This window comes from Heterodontus francisci, unplaced genomic scaffold (assembly GCF_036365525.1).
Source record: "Heterodontus francisci isolate sHetFra1 unplaced genomic scaffold, sHetFra1.hap1 HAP1_SCAFFOLD_58, whole genome shotgun sequence".
In the NCBI taxonomy this organism is placed as follows: Eukaryota; Metazoa; Chordata; class Chondrichthyes; order Heterodontiformes; family Heterodontidae; genus Heterodontus; species Heterodontus francisci.
The window spans coordinates 4,610,164-4,637,164 of NW_027142006.1; positions in this window are offsets into that span (position 1 = coordinate 4,610,164).

Consider the following 27,001-nt stretch of genomic DNA (forward strand, 5'->3'; position numbering starts at 1 on the left):
GAAAATTCCAAGGACTCACGACCCTCTGAGGGGGAAAATTGCTCCTCATCTCTGTCTTAAATGGGTGACCCCTTATTTTTAAACAGTGACCCCTAGCTCCAGATTCTCCCACAAGGGGAAACATACTTTCCACATCCACCCTGTCAAAACCCCTCAGGATCTTGTATGTTTCAATCATGTCGCCTCTTTCTCTTCTAAACTCTAGTGGATACGAACCTAGCCTGTCCAATCTTTCCTCGTAAGACAGCCCACCCATTCCATGTATTAGTCTAGTAAACCTTCTCTGTACTACCTCCAATGTATTTACATCCTTCCAGAAATAAGGAGACCAGTACTGTACTCAGTATTGCAGAAGAGGTCTCACCAATGCCCTATATAGCTGAAGCATAACCTCCCTACTATTGTATTCAATTCCCCTGGCGATAAATGATAACATTCTATTAGCTTTCCTAATTACGTGCTGTATCTGCAGACTAACCTTTTGCGATTCGTGCAGTAGGACACCCAGATCCCTCTGCATCTCAGATCTCTGCAATCTCTCACCATTTAGATAATATGCTTTTTTATTATTCCTGCCAAAGTGGACAATTTCCCACTTTCCCACATTATACTCCATTTGCCAGGTCTTTGCCCAGTCACTTAACCTATCTATATCCCATTGTAGCCCCCTGATGTCCTCTTCACAACCTACTTTCGGACCTATCTTTGTCATCAGCAAATTTAGCAACCATACTTTTGGTCGCTTCATCAAAGTCATTTCGAGAATCGTAGAAGGTTGAGGCCCCAGCACAGATCCCTGTGGACCACTCGTTACTTCTTGCCAACCAGAAAATGACCCATTTATGCTGACTCTCTGTTTCCTGTTCGCTAGCCAATCTTCTATCCATGCCAATATGTTACCCCTGACACCATGAGCTTTTATTTTCTGCAATAACCTTTGATATGTCACCTTATCCTTCTGGAAATCGAAGTACAATACATCCACCGGTTCCCCTTTATCCACAGCACATGTAACTCCCTCAAAGAACTCCAATAAATTGGTTAAACATGATTTCCCTTTCACAAAACCATGTTGACTCTGCCTGGTTACCTTAATGTTTTCTAAATGCCCTGCTATAACATCTTCAGTAATCGCTCCTAACATTTTCCCTAAGACAGATGTTAAGCTAACCGGCCTGTCGTTTCCTGCTTTCTGTCTCCCTCCCTTTTTGAATAAATGAATTACATTCGCTACTTTCCAATCTAACAGAACCTTCCCGAAGCGAGGGAATTTTGGAAAATTAAACCAGCGCATCAACTATCTCACTAGCCACTTCAGGACCTGGCGACTTGTCAGCCCGCAGCTCCAACAATTTGTTTAGTACCACTTCCCTGGTGACTGTAATTTTCTTGAGTTCCTCCCTCCCTTCCATTTCCTGACTTGCAGCTAATACTGGGATGTTATTTGTATCCTCAATAGTGAAGACCAATCCAAAGTATCTGTTCAATTCATCTGCCATCTCTTAATTATCCATTATTAATTCCCCAGACACACTTTCCATAGGACCAACACTCACCTTGTTAACTCTTTTCTTTTTAAAATATCTATCCAAACTCTTACTAGTTGTCTTTATATTTCTTGCTAGCTTTCTCTCGTACTCTAATTTTACCTTCCTTATCAATCTTTTAGTCATTCTTTGCTGTTTTTTATATTCTGTCCAATCTTCTGACCTGCCTCCCACCTTTGCACAATTGTAGGCATTTTCTTTAAGTTTGATAGTATCTTTAACTGTTTTCATTAAACATGGATGGTGAGTCCCACCTTTGGAATTTTTCTTTCTCGTTGAAATGTATCTATTCTGTGTATTCTGAAATTTTCCTTAAATGTCTGCCACTGCATCTCGATTGACCTATCCCTTAACCTAATTTGCCAGTTCACTTTAGCTAGCTCTGCTTTCATGCCCTTATAATTGCCCTTATTTAAGTTTAAAATACTAGTCTGGGACCCACTCTTCTCTCCCTCAAACTGAATGTAAAATTCAATCATGTTATGATCGCTACTACCTAGGGGCACCTTAACTATGAGGTCATTAATTAATCCTATCTCATTGCACAATGTCAGGTCTAGTATAGCCTGCTCTCAGGTTGGCTCCAGAACTTATTTTTCCAAGAAATTATCCCAAAAACATTCTGTGGACTCCTCATCTAGGCTATCTCTGCCCATCAGAATTTTCCTGTCTATATGGATATCAAAATCCACCATAATTATTGCTGTACCTTTCTGACAAGCTGCCATTGTTTCTTTTTTTATACCCCATCCTGCAGTGTGGTTAATGTTAGGTGGCCTGTACACCACTCCCACAAGTGACTTCTTGCCTGTATTATTTCTCATCTCAACTCAAACTGCTTCTACATCGTGATCTCCTGAACTTAAGTCATCCCTCTCTATTGCGCTAATACCATCATTAATTAACAGAGTTACCCCACCACCTTTTCCAAGCTTAATGTCCTTCCTAAATGCCATGGAACCTCCAATATTCACATCCCAATCGATGACGCCCTGCAGCCAGATCTCTGTAATGACGATCAGATCGCACTTATTTATTCTATTTGTGCTCTCAGTTCATCTGTTTTGTTTCGAATGCTCCATGCATTCAGATACAGAGCATTTTGTTTTGTCCTTTTATTATTTTTGTTACCTCTAGCCTTATCTGTTGATTTACTCTTAGATTTGTCTGCTCTGTCCCTTCCTGTCACAGTCTGTTTATCATTTCCCATATTTATACCTTTCTCTCTTGCCTTGTCTCTCCTCCTTGATTCACCATATCTTCCCAAATTTGATCCCTTGCCCCCACTATTCAGTTGAAAACTGTCTCTACTTCCCTCGTTATGTGGCTCGCTAGAACACCGGCACCAGCACGGTTCAGGTGTAGACCATCCCAACGGGACAGCCACCACTTTCCCCAGTACTGGTGCCAATGTCCCACGAACCAGAACCCACTACTACCACACCAGTCTTTGAGCCACGCATTAATTTCTCTAATCTTATTTGTCCTATGCCAATTTGCACATGGATCAGGTAATAATCCAGAGATGATTAACTTTGAGGTTCTGCTACTTAATTTGCTGCCTAGTTCCTCATACTGACTTTGCAGAACCTCTAACCTTGTCCTGCCTATGTCATTGGTTCCGACATGGACCACGACGACTGGATCCTCCCCCTCCCATTGTATGTTTCTCTCCAGCCCTGAGCAGACGTCCTGAATCCTGGCACCGGCAGGCAACACAGCCGTCTGGACTCTTGCTCTTTGCTGCAGAGAACAGTGTCAATCCACCTTACTATACTGTCCCCTACTACCACTACATTCCTTTTTTCTCACACTTTGAGCCGCAAACTTTTTTTTTATTTCCAAAATATACTTTATTCATAAAAACCTGTAACAATTACATTGCCAAACAGTTTAAAACAGCATCAAAAATACAAACATTTCAAGGGAGATCAGTTTCCTTCAATACTGTCATGAGTTTCTTCCCAACCCTTCCGTTTCACAATTGTCATGTCAATTACAGTTTTACATTTACAGCAATTGAGAATATTAACGATACAGTTCGAGGGGTTTCCCATGGATCCAGCCCCTCAGTCCAGCTTGGTGGGGGAACCTTACACTGTGGTCTTTCCCCATTGAGCCTTTGCTGCGGCTGCCCCAAGCTTTAGTGCGTCCCTCAGCACGTAGTCCTGGACCTTGGAATGTGCCAGTCTGCAACATTCGGTGGTGGACAACTCTTTGCGCTGGAAGACCAGCAAGTTTCGGGCAGACCAAAGGGCGTCTTTCACCGAATTGATAGTCCTCCAGCAGCAGTTGATGTTTGTCTCGGTGTGCGTCCCTGGGAACAGCCCGTCGAGCACAGACTCCTGTGTTACAGAGCTGCTTGGGATGAACCTTGACAAAAACCACTGCATCTCTTTCCACACCTGCTTTGCAAAGGCACATTCCAGGAGGAGGTGGGCGACCGTCTCTTCCCCACCACAGCCAATGCGGGGGCACTGTGCGGAGGGGGCGAGACTTCGGGTGTGCGTGAAGGATCTGACGGGGAGGGCCCTTCTCACCACCAGCCAAGCTACGTCTTGGTGCTTGTTTGAAAGTTCTGGTGATGAGGCATTCCACCAAATGACTTTGACGGTCTGTTCGGGGAACCATCCGACATGATCCACCGTTTCCTTTTCCCGTCGGGCCTTGAGGACATTCCGTGCAGACCACTGCCTGATGGACCGGTGGTCAAAGATGTTTTCCCGCAGAAACTGCTCCACGAAGGATAGGTGGTACGGCACCGCCCAACAGCATGGAGCGTTCCGCGGCAATGTGACCGGGCCCATCCTTCGCAACACCGGGGACAGATAGAACCTCAGCACGTAGTGACACTTGGAGTTTGCGTACTGGGGATCTACACACAGCTTGATGCAGCCGCACACGAAGGTGGTCATCAGGATGAGGGCCACGTTCGGTACATTTTTCCCGCCCTTGTCCAGAGATTTGAACATCGTGTCCCTCCGGACCCGGTCCATTTTAGATCCCCAGATGAAGTGGAAAATGGCTCGGGTGACTGCCACGGCGCAGGAGTGGGGTATGGGCCAGACCTGCGCCACGTAGAGCAACAACGTGAGCGCCTCGCACCCGATGACCAGGTTCTTACCCACAATGGAGAGAGATCGCTGCCCCCACATGCCCAACTTTTGTCGTACCTTGGCTACTCGCTCCTCCCATGTTTTGGTGCACGCCCCGGCCCTTCCGAACCATATCCCCAGCACCTTCAGGTAGTCTGACCTGACGGTGAAGGGGACAAAGGATCGGTCAGCCCAGTTGCCAAAGAACATGGCCTCGCTCTTGCCGTGGTTTACTTTGGCTCCCGAGGCCAGTTCGAACTGGTCGCAGATACTCATCAGTCTGCGCACGGACAGCGGATCCGAGCTGAAAACGGCGACGTCATCCATGTACAGGGAGGTTTTGACCTGAGTGCCTCCGCTGCCTGGGATTGTCACCCCTCTTATGCTCGCATCCTTCCTAATATACTCAGCAAAGGGTTCAATACAGCCAGCAAACAAGACCGGGGACAGAGGGCAGCCCTGTCTGACTCCAGATTTGATCGGGAAACTTTCAGATTCCCACCCGTTGATTGAGACTGCGCTACTGATGTTTGTGTGGAGCAGTTGGATCCAATTGCAGATTCTCTCCCCAAACCCCTTTTTGGAAAGCACGTCCATCATGTCGGTGTGCGATATCCTGTCAAAAGCCTTCTCCTGGTCCAGGCTGATGAGGCAGGTGTCCACCCTCCTGTCCCGTACGTAGGCGATCGTATCCTTGAGGAGCGGGAGACTATCAGAGATCTTCCTGCCGGGTACAGTACAGGTCTGATCGGGGTGAATCACCAACTCCAGAGCAGACTTGACTCGACTGGCTATGACTTTGGACAGAATCTTGTAATCAACATTAAGCAGTGAGATGGGCCGCCAATTTCTGATTTCTGCCCTCTCCCCCTTCTGCTTGTAAATGAGGGTGATGATGCCTTTTCTCATGGATTCTGACATGCTGCCGGCCAGGAGCATACTCTCGTATACTTCCAGCAGGCCCGGGCCGACCCAGTCCCACAGGGCTGAGTACAACTCGACCGGTAAGCCGTCGCTCCCGGGAGTTTTACTCGTCTCGAAAGACTCGACGGCCTTTGTCAGCTCGTCCAGAGTTAGCGGCTTGTCCAGTCTCTCCCTCCTGCTGTCATCTAAGACCTCTGTGATAGATGACAGGAAGGACTGGGAGGCTCTGCTGTCTGTGGGCTTCGCGTCATACAGCCCAGCATAAAAGGATTTGCTGATCCTTAGTAAATCGGACTGCGAAGACGTTACCGAGCCATCTTCCTCCTTCAGGCTGCTGATAACAGAGCTCTCTCTGTGTACCTTTTGGAAGAAGTAACGCGAGCACGTCTCATCCTGCTCGATGGAACGGACTCTGGACCGGAAGATGATCTTGGAGGCCTCCTTGGCAAAGATAGAGGCCTGCTGGCTCTTCACCTCTTGGAGGTCCTCCTTGACCTCGACCCCCATTGACTGCAACCGGAGTAGATATTGCATAATTTTCTGGAGTCGGGACACTTCCCTCTGTCTCTCTCTCGCCTTCTGAACACCTTTGTGGATGAAGAACCTCTTGATGTTCTCCTTAATCGCTTCCCACCAGTGAACTGGAGACTCAAAGAGGGGTTTCACGGTCCTCCAACCATTGTAATCCCTTTTGAGTTCCTCAACGTTCTCTGGGGTCAGCAGTGTCGCATTGAGCTTCCACGTCCCTCTGCCAACCCGCTGGTCGTCCTGCAAGTGACCGTCGGCCAGTAAGAGGCAGTGGTCGGAGAAGAACACCGGCTTGACGTCGGTGGATCCGAACCGTGACAGCACGGGACACAAACAGGAAGTCAATCCTGGAACGGGCAGAGCCGTCCGATCTTGACCATGTGTATCTGCGCTGCGCTCCGTCTGCAGGTTTGCTGAAGACGTCGTGCAGTTTGGCATCTTTAACTGTTTCGATTAGGAATCTGGACGTAGCGTCCAGTTTGCTGTCGTCACTGCCGGATCGTCCAGCCGCATCGATGATGCAGTTGAAGTCACCGCCTAGGATGACAGGCCTGGACGTCGCCAGCAGCAGTGGGAGCTGCTGGAAGACGGTCAGCCGCTCGCTGCGTTGTACCGGGGCGTACACGTTGATCAACCGGAGCGGAGCGTTGTTGTACATCACGTCTGCTACGAGGAGGCGGCCGCCCACCACCTCCTTAACTTCGGAGATGGTGAAGTTACCTCCCCGCAGCAGAATACCCAGGCCGGAGGAACGGCAGTCATTACCCCCCGACCAGATCGATGGCCCATGGGGCCACCATCGCGACCACTGCCTGTAGGTGCTGAGGTGTGGTATTCCACACTCCTGCAGAAACAGTAGGTCAGCTTTGACCTTGGCAAGGTAATCCAAGGTTGAAACACATCGCGTAGTAGATTTAATGCTACGCACATTAATGGAAGCAATTCGTATACCCATTTTTTACTAAAAATTAGTTGTTGCTTCCCATACCATTTGTCCTCGCTAGTCCCAGTCCTTCCCCTTCGGCATGTTCCTGCATACCCATCGTATGCGCAAGCAGTTTCACGTTGGTTGGGCTCAGAAACCCCTCCTGATTTTTCATGCAGCGTTTGTGCCGCTCGGGTGACATCGGGGGGGGGGGGGTCTTGTAGGCAGAGAGGATTGGGTTGTCCTCAGCTGCTTCCATCTGTTCCTCCTCGAAAACATCACAGCTCCCGGTCTCCAGGAGCTCAGGTGCGCCAGACGTGTCTTTGCTCCCGGTGTCCCGGAGCTGAGATGCGTTGGCCACGTCGTTACGTGTGGGGCATTGGGGTTGGGGCACGCCGGGCCCATCACAGCTTTCAGTGCCCGGGGGCTGGGATGCTCTATCATCCATCTCGGAGTTCTGCCGCCTCTTTTGAAGGGGCTGTCGCTCCAGCATTTCCCCGTCCAGTGAAGAGGAGTTGTTGCAGTCTGATTCAGCAGAGAGCCTCCTCTTGCCACTGGTTTGGGTGGTGGCTTTGGGATGTTTTTTCTTTGTGGTTTTCCTCTGGACCACTTGCCACTGACCTGTTTGCCCATCTGCTGCCTCCTCCTCCATTGATTCTGTCTGTGGAGGAGGGGTTTCCGGGCGCTGGATAGGTGCTGGGTCGTTGGTTTCAGCTGCCTCCCCTTCCTTCTCAGGTTGAAGTTCCTCGCTGCGGAGAAGGTTTCTGGTCTCCTTTCGAACAGCGGACGCCTTCGTCGAACCTTCTCCCGGCCTTTCCTTGGACCTTGCCGCCTGAGCATAGCTGAGGCAACGTTTGGGGCAGGTCTTGTAGAGATGGCCTGCCGCACCGCACAAGTTGCAACACTTAGTCTGCTTACAGTCCTTGGTCTGATGGCCTTCCTCCTTGAAGTTCTTGCAAACAACCGTGCTGCATTTGGCTGCCATGTGACCAGATTTGCCACAGGTGCGGCAAACTCTGGGCTGCCCAGCGTAGACCAAGAAGCCTCGACTTCCCCCGATAGCGAAGCTGGAGGGAGGGTGGATGATGGCTCCACTGGGATCTACCTTCAAGGTCACCTTGACCTGCCGCTTGCTGGTCCAGATCCCAAAGGGGTCCTTGACATCAGTGCTGCTGCCGGCCACCTCGACGTACCTGGCGAGAAAGGTGAGTACATCCACCACCGGAACATGGGGGTTGCAGAGGTGAATCGTCACCACCCGGTACCGTTGTGACGGAAGCGTGAAGAGCTGCTCCGCTGTGAGGAACGACAGTGGCGCCCGGTCCCCTTTCACTTTGAACGCCTTCAGAAACTTGATGCATCCCGCCACGTTCCGGAACGTCACGTCGAAGTATCCACTGCTGGGGAAATCCTGCAGGCAGAAGACGTCCGTCGCTTGAAATCCGCAGCAATCGAAGAGAAATTTCGTGACGAAGAAGGTGCGATCGACCGGTGCATCTCCTTCCTTGTCCTTCACGACCACCCGAACAGTGTTGCGCACTCCCTGGCCCGAAACTCGAAAATGGTTATAGCCATTTTACTCAAAGTTCCCCCAGGATCAATAGGCAATGAGCATGGTCTCTTCTCAATCAAATAAGCACTGATAAGAACAGATACTACACTTGCTGCAGATGTGTTTGCCCTGGATCACACTGGCATCCAGGAGCTCCCACATGCTGCAGCTGTGACACATCACCTGTCCTGTCATCCTTAACGTGTTTCAATTAACTACTTAATTATTTTATTCAATTGTTTATTTTATTGTATATTTTATTAAGCTTACTACTAGTTTGTTTACTATTTTAAACATTAGGACTAAAATGGACCTTAATCACCTACCCAGATACTCATCAAACATGCAGCTTTTTCCAAACCAATCAACTACCTGCTTGCCTGTGATGTCACAGCTAACCAGATCCTCACCAAACAGCTCCTTCCACTGCACCGAAGCAAGAACCAAATCCTGGAAACTCACCCCAGCGGCTCTCTGTTTCCCTGCTCTCACTCTCCATTGTGATGTCACCGCTTGATTTTTTTACCCCTGCTCCGCTCCTGCCGTGCTCCTCTCTCTCTCGCTCTGTCTCTGAGTCGGTGCTTTTGACACACTTGTTAACTCTGTTCCGTTGTGCTCTTCTGTCTCTGGTCCAAAAATCTGACTTTGGTGGGATTTGAATCCACAACCTTTAAATGCCTTTTTTATCATTATTTAGAAGTCCAACACGCTATCCATTGCGCCACAGAGCCACACATATTTTGAATGACATCACCAAGGCCTTTGATCTTGTCAGCAGAGACTGACTCTTCAAACTGCGATGGAAACTCGGCTGCCCTCCTGAACTCTTGGGCATCATCTCTTCTTTCCACGAGAACATGCACAGTTCCATCAGTTACAATGGAGCAACATCAGACACTTTCAAGATCAGCAGTGGGGTAAAGCAGGGCTGCGCGCTGGCGCCAACTCTCTTAGGAAAAGAGGAACATAGGAGTAGGCCATTCAGCCCATCGAGCCTGATGATCATGGCTGATCATCTACCTCTATCTGCCCCTTTCCCGTGCTATCCCCATATCCCTTGATGTCATGAGTATCAAGATTTCTAACAATTTCTGTCTTGAACATGCTCAGTGATTGAACTGCCACAGCTCTCTGGGGTAGAGAATTCCAATGATTCACCACCGTCTGAGTGTAGAAATTCAACCCTATCTCAGTTTTAAATGGCCTACTCCTTATTCTGAGACTTGGTCCCCTGATTTTAGACTCACCAACCAGGGCAAACATCCTATCTACATCCACACTGTCACACCCTGTAAGAATTTTATCAGTTTCAATGAGATCACCTCTCATTCTTCGAAACTTTAAGGAATACAGGCCCAGTTTCAGTCCCACCATCCCAGGGATTAGTCTGGTGACCCTCTGTTTCACTCCCTCTATGGCAAGTATATCCTTCCTTAGATGAGGAGACCAAACTATACACAATACTCCAGCGCGGTTTCACCAAGGCTCTATACAATTGCAACAAGACATCTTTACTCCCGTCCTCAAGACCCCTCGTGTGAAGGCCAACATACCATTTGCCTTCCTAATTGATTGCTGCACCTGCACAAGAGCTTTTAGTGTCTCATGAACAAGGACACCCAGGTCCCTTTGGACATCAACACTTCCCAACCTCTCACCATTTAAGAAATACTCTGTCTTTCTGTTTATTCCACCAAAGTGGAAGTGGAGGGGTTTCCGGTATCGAGGCTTCTTGGTCTACGCTGGGCAGCCCAGAGTTTGCCGCACCTGTGGCAAATCTGGTCACATGGCAGCCAACTGCACTTATTCACACTTATTCACATTATATTCCATCTGCCATGTTCTTTCCCATTCACTTAGCCTCTCCAGGTTCCCTGGAAGCCTCTCTGCATCCTTCTCACAGCTCACACTTCACCTAGCTTTGTGTCATCTGCAAACTTGGAAATATTACATTTAATCCCCACATCCAAATCATTTATTTCGGTTGTTAACAGCTGTGGCTCCAACACTGATCCTTGCAGTACCCCAATAGTAACAGCCTGCCATCCTGAGGAGGACCCGTTATTCCTGCTCTCTGTTTTCGGTCTGTTAACCAATTCTCAATCCACACCAGTATATTATCCCCAATCGTATGTGCTCTAATTTTGTTCACTCACCTCCTGTGTGGGACATTACCAAAGCATCCACTGGTTCTCCTTTATCTGTTCTCCAGGTAACATCCTCAAAAAACTCAACGGGGTTTTTCAAACCTGTTTTCCTTTTCATAAATCTATGTTGACTCTGCCCAATCAAATCATTATTTTCTAACTGTCTAGTTATCACATCCGTTATAATTGGTGTATTCTTCTCCATGCTGCTATTGTACACTTTCAGTGACTCAGATGGGGGTGTTCACCTGTATATCAAAGCTGACGACAAGCTGTTCATCTTGGCAAGACTCCACTTGGACGTAGAGACTTGGAGGTAGAGACTCCACTTTCCATCAACATTGACAACCTCACTTTGGAGGTTGTCAACAGTTCACATACCTTGGATCAACAATCACCAGCAATCTGTCCCTTGATGCTGAAATCAGCACCAGGATTGCCAATGCTGCAGCTGTCATGTCAAAGTTGAGAAGACGGGTGTGAACCGACAGCAAACTGACCGAAAATACAAAACTCCATGTGTACCAGGCTTGTGTTCTCAGCACCCTCCTTTATAGTACAGAAGCATCAACAACTTATACAAGCCAAGAAAAGCAGCTGAACAGCTTCCACCTCCACTGCCTCAGATGGATATTGGGCATCTCCTGGCAGGACAGAGTGCCGAATGAGGAAGTACACCAGCGTGCAGGGATCCGCAGCATGTTTGCCCTCTTGAGTCAGAGGCGGCTCTGTTGACTGGGCCAAATGAATGACAGTCACATTGCCAAATACATGCTCTGTGGTGAGCTTGCTATAAGCACAAGACCAACAGGTCAGGGAAAAAATCAAGTCATTTGGAGAGGTTTGAGTTAATTAAGGAGAGTGGGCATGGATTTATAAATGGAAGTTCATGCTTGATGAATCTAACTGCATTTTTTGATAAACTATCTGAGAAAGTTGATGAAGGGAATGCAGTGGATGTTGTTTATATGGATTTTACAAAAGCATTTTCTAAAGTACCACATAAAAGGGTGGTTAACAAAATTGAGGTTCATGGATTAGGAGGGTCAGTGTCCATTTGGATAGGAAATTGGTTTAAGGACAGAAAACAGCGAGTCATATGAAATGGTTCTTGGTCAGACCGGAGGATAGTCGACAGTGGTGTTCCCCAAGGGTCAGTGCTAGAACCATTGCTTTTTTTTGCTACAGATTAATGCCTTGGATCTTGGAATATCGAGTAGAATCTCAAAATATGCCGATGACACCAAACTTGGAGGAGTGGCAAACAGTGAGGATGATATGAACTGCCTGAAACAGGATAGTTATCGGCTAGTAGGATGGGCAGACAGGTGGCAGATGGAATTTAATAGTGACAAGTGTGAGGTGATGCATTTTAGCAGAAGAAATAGGGAGAGGCAATATATACTCAATGCTACAGTTCTGAAGAGTGTGCTGGAATAGAGGGACCTGGAGTACATGTCCATCATTCTTTGAAGTTGGCAAGACATATTGCGAGAGTGGTTAGCAAAGCATGTGGGATCTTGGGCTTTATAAATAGAGACATTGAGTACAAAAGCAGGGTTGTTATGCTGAACTCTGGTTAGGCCCCAATTGGAGTGTTGCATCCAGATCTGCTCACCAATCTTTCGAAAGGATGTGCGGATTCTTGAGAGGATGCAGAGGAGATTTACCAGAATAGTTCCAGGGATGGAGGGTTTTAGTTTCAAGGTTAGGTTAGAAAAACAGGGTTTTTTCTGCCTGTGTCAAAGGAGATTGAGGGGAGAATGGATAGAGGTGTCGAAGGCGATGACAGTTTTAGATAAGTTGGCAAGGAAAAATTGTTCCCATTAACTATTGGTACAAGGACTAGGGGATTCAGATTGAAGGTTTTGGACAAGAGACGCAGGGGGAATGTGCGGAAGAGCTTTTTTACACAGTGATTGGTAATGATCTGTAACTCGCTGCCCCCGAGGGCGGAGGAAGTTGAGACAATCGTTGGTTACAAAAGGAATTTCGATGGGCATTTGAAGGAAATAAATTTACAGGGCTAGGGGGATCGAGCAGACGAGTGGGACTGACTGGATCGCTCCATGGAGAGCTGGCCTGTACTCGATGGGGCGAATGGCCTCCTTCTATACCACAAATGACCCAATGACTCGATGAGTCTATGTCACTCTCAGAATCAAGACAACAGAGTGACAGATTTAACACAACATTATAACATATGTTTGGTTTGACAAATTCAATAATAACTCGTCTCCACTCCGAGTATTTCTAAATCCCACACATTCACGATAATGTGAACAATTATTTCCTGTTGTGTCTCTCTCACATTTGCAAACTTCACGATATTGGAGTGAGGTGACATCTACTGGCGGGAAGCAAGAACTGCAATCAAGCAGCAGAAACTCCACAGTCTGTCACGGTTGAAGAAACATTGCAATATGAGGAAATAGTGAAGGGGTTTGATCGGGTTGATGGAAACAAGATTCGATTTGTGGTATCGTATGAAGCAAGGGCCGGAAATATAAAATTGTCATTAATAAAAGAAATGAGGAATTCATGAAAAATGCATTTGCTTGGAGAATGGTTATAGAGATATACAGCACTGATCTAGGCCCTTTGGCCCACTGAGTCTGCACTGACCATCAACCACCCATTTGTACTAATCCTATGTTGACCCAGAATTCCCTACCACATCCCCACATTTCTCCTATCACCTACCCTGGGGCCAATTTACAACAGTCAATTTATCTATCAACCCACAAGTCTTTCGTTGTGGGAGGAAACCAGAGTACCTTGTGGAAGCCCACATAAACAACTTGCAAACTCCACACAGGCAGTATACAGAACTGAATCGGGGTCATTGAAGTTGTGAAGCTACAGTGCTCACCACTGCACCACCCTTAGAATGTGGATAGAGTAAAAAGTGAGATTGGATGGACAGAAGCAGTCTGAAAAGATGGCTGAAACAAAAGGTGAAAACCCTGAAATGTTAACTCTGTTTCTCCCTCCACAGATGCTGTCAGAGGTGCTGAGTATTTCTCAGCACTTTCTGTTTTTATTTCAGCTTTGTAGGATATTGTTTTGATCTGAAAAAAATGCATGATCGGCTGTGGGTGCCAGTGAAATTCCACAGGAGCGAATAAAAACCATGCCAACGGTGGCTCGTTGGTCTAGGGGTATGATTCTCGCTTTGGGTATATAAGTGATTAATATGTGAGAGGTCCTGGGTTCAAATCGCAGATGAGCCCTTCTCTGTTGCCATTTTTAGTTTAAGGTCATCGATTGCTTTCAGCCTTCCAGAAAGCGAAATCGATTTGCAAACTGAGCCTGCTTGAGGACCGGGGAACTGGATTCAAGGAGCTTGTCGACAAAATTGAAATGAACAAAATATACAGATTGTCAAGTGGGAATATAAGGTTGCAACAGTAACTAAAGGCCTGCTCGGGTCAGCAAATGAAACCCGACCCAAGCCTGACAGCACCACATCTGACCTGGTCCGAGTCCTTTCATTTTTTTCCCGTGCCCGAACTGACCACCAGAATGTTCAGTTAAACTTGCTTCCGTTTTTCACTTTTTAAGCTTGTGCAGGTAAGGCAACAAAAACTGTAACTGGACTTGAAAGGTTGTTTAAATGTGCATTAAGATTAGAGCTACGTACCGGAGGTGATGAGCTGAAGATTGTTACCATAGAAGTTAGTGATTGTGAGGTCACTAGTTAAAGAGAAAGTCATGGAGTTGTGCCCAGACAGGTTGTCCCACACTGTATTGATTAAAATATTGCCCGAAGGCTAGAAAATATCATTATACATTCCCTAGACTCCTGCTTTACAGGTTGAAATACTTTCTGCAAGTTTATCCAGAGAGCAGGTGAGATGCAGAGACCAGGAAGGTCTTGAGTGATTAATTATTATAAAATATACATTCTTATATTAAAGAGATTGTGCTCTACCTTCGATGGAATCGCTCACTGCAGACTAGTGCGGAGTGTTTCCCGCCTTGACGTCCTGGCTGTCACTGGATCTTGAGTCCAGGCCTCTGGATTACTGGTCCAGTAATCTTTGAAATTTCTCCCTTGATCGAATATTTTAATCTGGTAAGTCAGATTTTACAAAAAAAAATTATATGATTTAAGACTGCTTCGTGTTCAGCAGTGCCAAATGAATAAAGAAATTCAAATATATTCAAAATTATATATCAACTATTAAATACTAATGCCCAGCTTTGAATACAAAAAATGCCTCTAATTGTGTTCTGGTCTGGAATGGAATTCTTCAGTGTTTCTGTTTAGTTTGGATTGACTCATTGATTTTCTTGTTTTTCACTTTGTCGATGCCTTTGAATAATTGTGGATTCTTCTTCAGGGTGTCTTCTTTCACCAGGTAGTTCTGACCTCTGATGATGTTGATCGTAATCAGCTTCAATTTGCTGATAGTTTTGGAAGTGAGCAGATTTCCTTTGCTTCAGTTTACAACATGGAACTTAGTCTGACATGTTGACCCATGGGAGGATTTGAAAGCTGCCCTTGCATACAGTTGCCTCCATCCAAACAGAGGTACAGTAGAAGTGACATATTCAGTTCAGTCTGTCGATCATGGGACTTTTAATCTCAGGGTTGTGAGTTTGAGCGCCAATTAGTTTTTCCATTTTTTAGGCTTCATTAGCAGAGAGTACAAGGAGTGTTAGAAATGAAATTCAACAACAGTATGAGAAACGCTCTCTTTCATTCGGGACTCTTAACTCTCTGCAGCATCTCGCTGTGAAAGATTGAACTTTATCTCATTTCTTTTTCAGCTGGGAGTCAGTGCGGCTCAGTGGGACTTCTGGCTGTCTCCCACCTCACAATCCATCAGTGCTGAGAAAGCAATGGGAAATATTACTCATGGCTGAGTAAGCAGAGGACACCGATTTAAGGTGAATGGGAAAAGAACGAAAGGCAACATGAGGAAAAACCTTTTTTATGCAGCAAATGGTTAAGATCTGATATGTACTGCCTGAGAGTGTGACGGAGGAAGATTCAACCATAGCTTTCAATAGGATATATGATAATTATCTGAAGGGAAAAAAAATCAGGTTTTCATGGAATACATGAGGATGTGGCAAGAGCTGAGTTGCTTGTGCAGAGAGGCAGCACAAGCACGATGAGCTGAAACCTCCTTTTGTGCTGTAAGTATTCTGTGATCTATGATTCTATACAAAGTGAAACCAACACTCACATCTGAGAAACTGACAGGTACAGTGTAAACCCCACACTAACAAACCAGCAAATGCCAGGGACAGAGTAAAACTAACAGTCCTAGACAAGAAACTGACAGATACTGTGTGAAACCCAAAAATCACTTATCAGGATTTGGCAGTTAATGTGTAAAAACCTCTCTTCAATATCCATACTGCAAGGTACAAAGAAAATTAGGTCCAAACCCAGGCTCATACTTCGAAGACTGAGAGATAAAGAGCAAAACACAGACTCACCTACAAGAGGCTGACAAGTACAGAGAATAAAACAGAGGGGGTGCAGATTAAAAACACATGCATGTAACGGATACTGATAGGGATAGAATCAAACCCTTTCTCACACATGACACGAAAATTGGTGGTGTCGTAAATAGTGAGGAGGAAAGCCTTAGATTACAGGCCAATATAGATCGTCCGAGGCAGAGAATATAAGAGCAGGGAGGTTATGACGGAGCTGTATAAAATGCTAGTTAGGCCACAGCTGGAGTACTGTGTACTGTTCTGGGCACCACACTATAGGAAGGATGTGATTGCACTGGAGAGGGTGCAGAAGAGAGTCACCAGGATGTTGCCTGGGCTGGAGCATTTCAGCTATGAAGAGAGACTGAAAAGGCTAGGGTTGTTTTCCTTAGAGCAGAGAAGGCTGAGGGGAGATAAGATTGAGGTTTACAAAATTATGAGGGGCATTGATGGGTTAGATAGGAAGAAACATTTTACCTTAGCGGAGGGGTCAATAACCAGGTGGCATAGATTTAAGGTAAGGGGCAGGAGGTTTAGATGGGATTTGAGGAAAAAAATTTTACCCAGAGGGGGGTTGGAATCTGGAACGCACTCCCTGAAGAGGTGGTAGAGGCCGGAACCCTCACAACATTTAAGAAGTATTTAGATGAGCACTTGAAATGCTATAGCATACAAGGCTACGGGCCAAATACTGGAAAATGGGATTAGAATAGTTAGGTGCTTGATGGCCAGCACAGACACAATGGGCTGAAGGGCCTGTTTCTGTGCTGTATAACTCTATGACTCTATATCAGAAACTGATAGATCTGGACAAAAGCTGATGTTCACATAATGTTGTTGACAGATATGTGGTGAAACTCACATTTTTTTTATTTCCAAAATATACTATATTCATAAAAATCTGTAAAAATTACATTCCCAAACAGTTTAAAACAGCATCAAGTCAAAGAATACAAACAGTGCAAAGGAGATCAGTTACCTTCTGTACAACCATGGGTTGCCTCACAACCCTTCCATTTCATTGTCATGCCATATACATTTTTACATTTACAGCACACAAAATTTCTCCGATACAGTTCGAGGGGTTTCCCATTTATCCAGCCCCTCAGTTCAGCTTGGTGGGGGGACCTTACACTGTGGTCTTTCCCCATTGAGCCTTTGCTGCGGCTGCCCCAAGCTTTAGTGCGTCCCTCAACACGTAGTCCTGGACCTTGGAATGTGCCAGTCTGCAACATTCGGTGGTGGACAACTCTTTTCGCTGGAAGACCAGCAAGTTTCGGGCAGACCAAAGGGCGTCTTTCACCGAATTGATAGTCCTCCAGCAGCAGTTGATGTTTGTCTCGGTGTGCGTCCCTGGGAATAGCCCGAAGAGCACAGACTCCTGTGCTACAGAGCTGCTTGGGATGAACATCGACAAAAACCACTGCATCTCTTTCCACAAAGTTAACTCACATAGCAATAGCAGAAACAGTCACAAACCAAAAACTGAAACATACAGAGTAAAAACCCACATTCTCACACCAGAAATTCACGGCTACAAAGTGAAGCTGACTCTCTCCTCCCAGGCACTGACAGGTACAAAAGAAAACACGCACTAACATACCAGGAAATGAAATGTGGGAAATCAAACCTGATTATCATGTCAGAGATTGGCATTAATGAAAGTTGTGGTACCCAGAATGCTCTGCACTCCAGAATTTGCCTTGTCTCTGATAAGGAGCAGGCGCGGTAGTGGCTGACCTCCATCTGCAGCTGGAGCGGAATATTCAGAAAAGTGCAGGGAGACCACGCCCGTAGCGGGTGCACACAGCTGGAGCAGGGCGTCAAAGCCACAATAGGATGGAACAATCCCGTTTGTGTCCCTGCGGGTGGCGGTGAAGCTTTTCCCTGTGAGGCGTCCCGAAACTGCCCGCCAGCAAGGTCAACTGGTCAGAGAGCGTCTGTAAATGGATAGGAATTGGGGATTGGGCAGGGAGCGTCTCTAAATGAATAAGAATTGGGGATTTGGCAGGGAGCGTTTTTTTATCCGTTCGTGGGATGTGGGCGTCGCTGGCTCGATCTCAGCTGCAGTAATGTGTCCTGTTCTGGGCACCAGGTTTCAGAAAGGACATCAAAGCTTTTGAGACAGTTCGGAGGAGATTTACGAGAATGATACCAGAGATGAGGGGTTTCAGTTCTCTGGACAGGGTGGTGAAGCTGGGATTGTTGGCCAAAAATGTCAAGGGGAGGTGAGGAGAGATCTTTTTACCCAGTAACTGATTCGGATTTGGAATGAATTGTCTGACAGGGTGCTGGAAACAGATTCAATTATAACTTTCATAAAGGAATTGGACAAATATTTCAAAGTGAATTTCTCCAGGACTTTGGGGAAATAGGCAGGGGGTTGGACTAATTGCATCATTTTTTTCACAGATTCAGCGCAGGCACAAAAGACCGATTGGCCTCCTTCTGTGCTGTATGATTCTATGAAATAGTGACAGTCAGGGCAAGTCTGTATAAGAAGGAGAAATGGAGACAGGTCAGGGAGAGCACATCACCAAAACTGGGAGATACTACATTGGACAGGGAGGGTCGGAGGGGGAGGGAGCACGTACATACAGTCAGAATAAGCACCTTCAGGGGAGGAGAGAGAGAGGAACCAGTGAGTGTAGAACTGAACCCAGCCAGAGTCAACCTGCTGAAACACCAGTGAGTTCACACTGGGGAGAGATCATTTACCTGCTCCGTGTGTGGGAAGGGGTTCACTCAGTCATCCAACCTCACTGAACATCAACTTGTTCACACTGATCAGAGACCTTTTCAATGTCCTGACTGTGAGAAGAGCTTGAAAAGCAGTAATGATCTGCTGAAACACCAACACATTCACTCTGGGGAGAGGCCGTTCCCCAGCCATGTGTGTGGGAAGGGATTCACTCAGTCATTCAATCTGCTGCAACATCAGCAAGTTCACATGTAACTGCAGGGGTTGGATTCTGCTGTTGTTGCTGCTATTCATCACTTTCAGAGACAAAGTTGGGTCTTACTTTATAACCAGTGTAGTCCAGAGCAAAAGCGTCTTCTTAATGTTGAGATAAACGGGAGAAGAAACCGGGAAGTGGCGGCGAGGATGGGGGAGGTGCTGCACCATCACTTTAATGGTGCACCCTCCCTCCCCCGGGGTCCTTGCTGCACGTCCGCCAGGCCTGGCAGCTCTGATTGGGGTCGTGAGAGCCCCTGAGACTCGGTGCAGCTGAGGCTGCGCTCACCCCCGCTCAGCTCTGTTGTGATATTTAAAATACGAAAGGCCTGTTGGACTGAGAGCTGATCTGGAATTTAGAAAGCAGCATTACTGGAGGCTCATTGCTGCTCAGCACAATCTCACCCCCGATCCTGGGAATTGTTGATTCTACACCCTGTAGTTCAGTTCTTCACTTAACTAGAGGGGGAGATGTGTGAGCAGAAAAACAGAGCAAATTAAAAAAACACAGCTGGACAGATGTGCAACAGGTCAATCCACTGTTACAATAACTCCATCACTGACTCCCTCCTGACAGTAACCAGCCCTTTCACAGAGACTGTGGGTGGCTCTGAAAAGAGCCTTTGGTTTATTAGATGACATTTTGGCTGCTTTACTTTTTCTGGGAGCTCTGAGCGCTGGTTTTCTTGGGCAGCAGCAAGGCCTGGATATTAGGCAGCACCCCGCCCTGAGCGATGGTCACGTCTCCCAGCAGCTTGATGAGCTCCTCGTTGTTGCGGACGGCCAGCTGCAGGTGTCTGGGGATGATGCGGGTCTTCATGTTGTCCCGGGCCACGTTACCGGCCAGCTCGAGGATTTCAGCGGTCAGATACTCCCGCATTTTGCAGCGCCAACATCATCACATTTCCGCAACAAATCCATCTTCGTGCATGCGTGAGAAAGCGTCATTGGGTATCTAGCCACCCCATCCCCCCACCACTTGGCTGGAGGAAGTGGCTGAATGGGAGATTTTGAAGCTGTAGCTCTCCCCCCTCGGCAACTCACTCCAGGCCTCGATGATTCCCCCCCTCAGCCGCTCGCTCCAGACCTCGCTGCTCCCCCACCCCCCCCCCACTCCCCAGGCCAGTTGTTCCTCGCTTCGCACCACCCCACTCTCTGGCCACTCGCTCCAGGCCGTGCCGCTTCCCTCCTCTCAGCCACTCACTCCTACGTCGCCCTGTCACTCCTTGCGGCCCTCCTGCTTCTACAGGTGGCGCCTGGTGAAGAAATCTGGGAGCGAGTGTCACGGCCAGAGCTAGCAGCTGTGGGCTGGGCTGGGACAGGGTGGGGGGTGGGGGTGCGGAGAGCGAACAGCCAGAGTGCGGAATTTCGACAGTAGGGAGGAGGGGGAGAAAGCGAGTTGCAGAGGGGGGAGAGCGGTCAGTGAGGTGGGAGCTAGTAGCTGCGTTCGGGTGAAGTCAGTCCTGGTCAGTTATATAAACAAATCACAATAACGAATTGGCAGCACATTTTATCCTCAGCCCAATTTTCCTTTCCATCGATCGGGGTGCTAATTCACTATCTTCCAATGGAAATTCAATCATAAAATTCCTTTTGTATTTAATAGGATTACTGAAATGTTAAATGGATCTGAGGATTACAGTTAGTATTAGCAAACGCACCCGAGTGAATTAGCACCCCAATCGATGGAAAGGAAAATCGGGGAAAGTATAAAATGTGCTGCCAACTCGTTATTGAGATTCGTTGAGTCATTCGATTCTGCCCAACACTGAAATTGGCGGCTTTTTTGAATTCAACCTTTCTGCCAGGACGACAATTTAAGCCAATGATTTGCTGTATTTTCTAATTCGAGGCTCGGCAATTGGTTAAGACAAACGAATGGAAAGAGGGTGACCAATCAGAAGTGGGCTCTGGATAGCGCGGGCTCAAACTGCGGGAATTCCAGGTCCCTGAATGAATGAGCTGAAACTGATCAGTTTCACAAACCCTGTCAGTTTCAGTGCAGGAAACACCGTCTCGGGGGAAATAACATCACAAGTGGGTCTGGTTCCAGTGACCGATTTAACGGCTGCTGCAAAACTCCCGGATTCCCTCATTGCAGCGAAATCATTTTGAAATTCTATGAAAACAATGAGTGATTCTGGAGGAGTGATGTGGCTTTTCACTGAGGGTATGTGTGGACTGGGGAAATAACTAACTGTAGAGCCTCGGGCACTGTTTACACAGCCCGTTTAGAAAATCAAATCCACTGCACATCCTTGCTGCAAATGAAATGTCAAATTTGGGGATTCTAGTTTTGTATCTCGAACACAGCACAGATTTATTCCAGACAGTTCTAAGCAGCCTATCCCAGCTCCCGTTTCTAGGTCACTGCTCTCTCTGTGAGGCGGTGGGTGGCTTTCAGAAGAGCCTTTGTTGTGTTTGCTGGAAAGGGTCGAGTTGTTCAGCCGCTGAATCCGCAGAGAGTGCGGCCCTGCCGTTTCAGAGCGTACACCACATCCATGGCAGTGACCGTCTTGCGCTTGGCGTGTTCAGTGTAGGTGACCGCATCCCTGATCACATTCTCCAGGAAAACCTTCAACACCCCGCGAGTCTCCTCATCGATCAAATCCGAGATCCGCTTGATCCCGCCACGGCGAGCCAGGCGGCGGATTGCTGGTTTGGTGATGCCCTGGATATTGTCAGGAAGCACTTTGCGGTGCCGCTTTGCTCCGCCTTTGCCCAGTCCTTTCCCTCCTTTATCTCTGCCAGACTTTCTTTTATTAATTTCCAAAATATACTTTATTCATAAAAATCAGTAAAAAATAATACATTACAAAACAGTTCCAAAAAGCACCAAGTCAAACAATACAAAGAGTGCAAAGGAGATCAGTTTCCTTCAATACAGGAGTGAGTTGCCTCACAACCCTTCCATTTCATTGTCATGCCATGTACATTTTACAGCAAACAAATATTTTCTGGCTACAGTTCGAGTGGTTTCCCATGGATCCAGCTCCTCCGTTCAGCTTGGTGAGGGGACCTTACACTGTGGTCTTTCCACATTGAGCCTTTGCTGCGGCTGCCCCAAGTTTTAGTGCGTCCCTCAGCACGTAGTCCTGGACCTTGGAATGTGTCAGTCTGCAACATTCGGTCATGGACAACTCTTTGTGCTGGAAGACTAGCAAGTTTCGGGCAGACCAAAGAGCGTCTTTCAACGAATTAATAGTCCTCCAGCAGCAGTTGATGTTTATCTCGGTGTGCGTCCCTGGGAACAGCCCATAGAGCACAGACTCCTGTGCTACAGAGCTGCTTGGGATGAACCTCGACAAAAACCACTGCATCTCTTCCACACCTGCTTTGCAAAGACACATTCCAGAAAGAGGTGGGCAACGTCTCTTTTCCACCACAGCCACCTCGAGGGCCGCGTGTGGATGGGGTGAGACTTCGGGTGTGCAGGAAGGATCTGACAGGGAGGGCTCTTCTCACCATCAGCCAGGCTGCATCTTGGTGCTTGTTTGAAAGTTCTGGTGATGAGGCATTCTGCCAGGGGACCATCCGACAGGATCCACCATCTCCTTTTCCCGTAGGGCCTTGAGGATATTCCGTGCAGACCACTGCCTGATGGATTGGTGGTCAAAGGTGTTTTTCCACAGAATCTTTTCCATGAAGGATAGGCAGGACGGCACAGTCCAACTGGATGGAGCATTCCGCGGCAATATGACCAAGCCCATCCTTTGCAACACTGGGGACAGATAGAACCACAGCACGAAGTGACACTTGAAGTTTGCAAACTGGGGATCTACACACAGCTTGATGCAGCCGCACACAAAGGTAGCCATAAGGATGAAGGCGACGTTGGGTACATTTTTCCCGCCCTTATCCAGAGGTTTGTACATCGTGTCCCTCCGGACTCGGATCATTTTGGATCCCCAGATGAAGCGGAAAATGGCTCAGGTGATCGCCACAGCGCAGGAATGCGGTATGGGCCAGACCTGCACCACGTACAGCAATGTGAGCACCTCGCACCTGATGACCGGGTTCTTACCCATAATGGAGAGAGATCGCTGCTCCCACATGCTCAGCTTCTGTTGTACCCTGGCTACTCGCTGCTTCCAGGTTTTGGTGCACGTCTCAGCCCTTCCAAACCAAATCCCCAGCACCTTCAGGTAATCTGACCGAACGGTGAAGGGGACAAACGATCGGTCAGCCGAGTTCCCAAAGAACATGGCCTCGCTCTTGCCGTGTTTAACATTGGCTCCCAAGGCCAGTTCGAGCTGGTCGCAGATGCTCATCACTCTGCGCACAGACAGTGGATCCGAGCATAAAACGGCGACGTCATCCATGTACAGGGAGGTTTTAATCTGAGTGCCTCCGCTGCCTGGGATTGTCACCCCTCTGATGCTCGCATTCTTCCTAATAGACTCAGCAAAGGGTTCAATACTGCAAACAAACAAGACAGGGGAGAGAGGACAGCCCTGTCTGACTCCAGATTGGATCGGGAAACTTTCTGATTCCCACCCATTGATTGAGACTGCACTACTGATGTTTGTGTAGAGTAGTTTGATCCAATTGCAGATTCCCTCCCCAAACCCCATTTTGGAATGCACATCCATCATGTTAGTGTGCGATATCCTGTCAAAAGCCTTCTCCTGGTCCAGGCTGATGAGGCAGGTGTCCACCCTCCTGTCCCGTACATCGGTGATCATATCCCTGAGTAGCGCAAAGCTATCAGAGATTGTCCTGCCTGGTATAGTATAGGTCTGATCAGGGTGAATCACCAACTCCAGAGCAGACTTGAATCGACTGGCTATGTCTTTTGACAGAATCTTGTAGTCAGCATTAAGCAGAAATTGGGCCACCAATTTCTGATTTCTGTCCTCTCCCCCTTCTGCTTGTCGATGAGGGTGATGATGCCTTTCCTCATGGATTCTAACATGCTGCCAGCCTGGAGCATACTCTTGTTTACTGGCAGACATGTCGATTCTTTCCTCAAATCAGTGCACAATAAAAGAGAATGATTCTGTCAGGCTCCTTTTTATACAGGCCACCTGGACCTGGCTGAGAAAGGCAGAGTGAGAGCAGGGAGGGGAGGAGACAAGAGTGAAGCTTAAACAGAGAGCTCGATGGAGGAGACACCCAGAGTGACAGACAGAGAGAGAACGGCCCCTCATCTTTCAGCTCCACCTCCAGTTTCCTCCGGGCTGCCAATGTCAAACCCTTTATTAACAGTAGAACCAAAACCCAGCTCTCCACACAAACCCTTCCAGACTCGGCCTTCATAGTCAAGGCATTCCAGAAAGCCGGAGCTTTTAAATATGGTCCCGATGCAATTAACACTCAGTAATATTCCCACCAAAACACAGTCCATTCTTTTCTAAGAAACCTCCTCAGTAACATCACCATTTCCTCACACATCCGCTTCCTGCAGTTTACAAACACCTTACTGCAGCTGTTTGGGGAATCTCCTGTGTTAAGATTGGAGTTGGAAAGCGGCCTTTACCCGGCAGTGTTATCGTCTCACACTGAATCTGCCAGACATCCTGTTCTCTTTATTGCGAGAGAGAAAGCACGGATTTAGGAAATGCTCATTTGAAATGATCTCTATTGAGAACGAGCCCGGCCGTGGGACAGGTATTCCAGTGCAAAGAGCTGTCCATGACCGAGTGTTGCAGAATGGCACATTGCAACGTCCAAGACTATGTGCTGTGGGACGGCATTAAAGCTTGGGGAAGCCACCATGGAGACTCAATGGGGAAAGTCTGCAGTCTGAGGCCCTAGTAGGCCATAGTACAGTGAGGGGCTGGAACCTGTGTAAAACCCCTCGGGCTGTTTGCACCAGAGAATGTTTGATGTGTAATGTAAATACTGTAAATATAACCTGTGCAGGCAGGGATAGTGAGATACATCATGTACATTATTGAAGGAAACTGATCTGTATTGTACCTTATGTAATATTAAATTTGAACTGCTTTGCAATGTAATTGCACAAATTATATGAATAAAATACATATTGTGCAAAAGAGAGCAGCTTTCCTGTCAACACACACCTTGTCTCAGGGCACAACTTTCCTGTGATCTTGTCACACCCAACTTCGCTCTATATCTTCTGACACACACACTTTACAGTCTGTCATTTCCAAAAACAAGCATTCTAAAATCAAAAGATCTTTTGTTTATTTCTCCTTTCTTTTCATTTCTCCTCTATTCTTCTCAATCACTCCCTTCAACAGTCCTATTCAGATCAAGGTGGAATGTGAATAGTGTCACAACTCACCTGACACTATTATTACCCTTCTTTTCTCTTGTCTCATTCAATGGGAAAGTTTTATTCACCAGTCTGTTGCTGTTTTACACTCTTGCCATACCATCTGGTATTGCATCCATCTGAATTCTGTGCTTTCATGGCCTTACATATCTTTTCCGCTTCTGGATGATTTGTTTGCTTCAGTTCCATTCAACCAGGCTGGACCACAGGGAAGCTGAGAACCTTTGCCTTGGACGGGTCCACGTTGATCCATTACATTCAGAATCACCTCCGTGAAATAACTCCATAGTACAACTACAGTAACCACACAGAATCTGCTTCAAACACTCCTCCACATTTTATCTGTTCTGACCGTCAACACCTCCAGCTCTTTTGTTTAAGTGGAACCCATCAGGTGTGTATAGGCTCCTTCTATTCTGAAAGCTGCAGCACTGGTTCAGGGAATTCAGCCCTGTTTCTCTACTCGAAAGGATCAGCCATGCTTGATCTGCCTCGTATTTTGCTTTTATTGCAACGTTACAAGACCTCCAATCCTCTGGCACCACACCTGTATCCAGTGAGGGATTGGAAAATGATGGTCAGACCTTCCACTATTTCTTAAAAGCAAAATACTGCGGCTGCTGGAAATCTGAAACAAAAACAAGAAATGCCGGATTCACTCAGCAGGTCTGGCAGCATCTGTGGAAAGAGAAGCAGAGTTAACGTTTCGGGTCAGTGACGTTAACTCTGCTTCTCTTTCCACAGATGCTGCCAGACCTGCTGAGTGAATCCGGCATTTCTTGTTTTTGTTCCACTATTTCTTCCCTGGCTTCTTTCAACAGCCTGGGGTACATTTCATCTGGTCCTGATGAATTATCCACATTCAAGGATGCTCATCCCATTAAGACTTCCTCTCTCCTTAAGTTATCACGTCCAATACTTCACACTCCTCCTCCTTAATAACAATATCTGCATCACCCTCTCATTCGGGAAAACAGTAAAGTATTCATTAAGGATATTGGCAACATCTTCCACCCCGATACAAAGGTTACATTTTTGATCTTTTATGTGCCCTGCTGTTTGTTTAGTTGCCTCTTACTCTAATGTTTTAATGCAACATCTTTGGGTCCATTGTTATTTTGTTTGTCCATGTTCTTTCCTGCTTTTTCTTTGCTTTTTGCCGCTGCTCCCAAACGCCTCCAGTTCAGTCAAAACACAACTTGTCAGAAGTGGAACTCGAACCCACGCCTCCACTGGGGACTGCGACCTGAACGCAACACCTCAGACCGCTCGACCATCCTGACTGCCTGCGATGTACTATCAATGCTAAGGAAATTATTCATTCTTTGTGAAAGTATTTGTGAGATTGTGGAAATGTCTGGAAGAGGAATGACCGGCGGGAAAGCTCGGGCCAAGGCCAAGTCTCACTCCTCCCGGGCTGGACCGCAGTTCCCGGTGGGCCGTGTTCACAGGCTCCTGAGAAAGGGTAACTATGCTGAGCGTGTGGGTGCCGGAGCCCCGGTCGATCTGGCTGCTGTGCTCGAGTATCTGACCGCTGAAATCCTCGAGCTGGCCGGTAACGCGGCCCGGGACAACAAGAAGACCCGCATCATCCCCAGACACCTGCAGCTGGCCGTCCGCAACGAC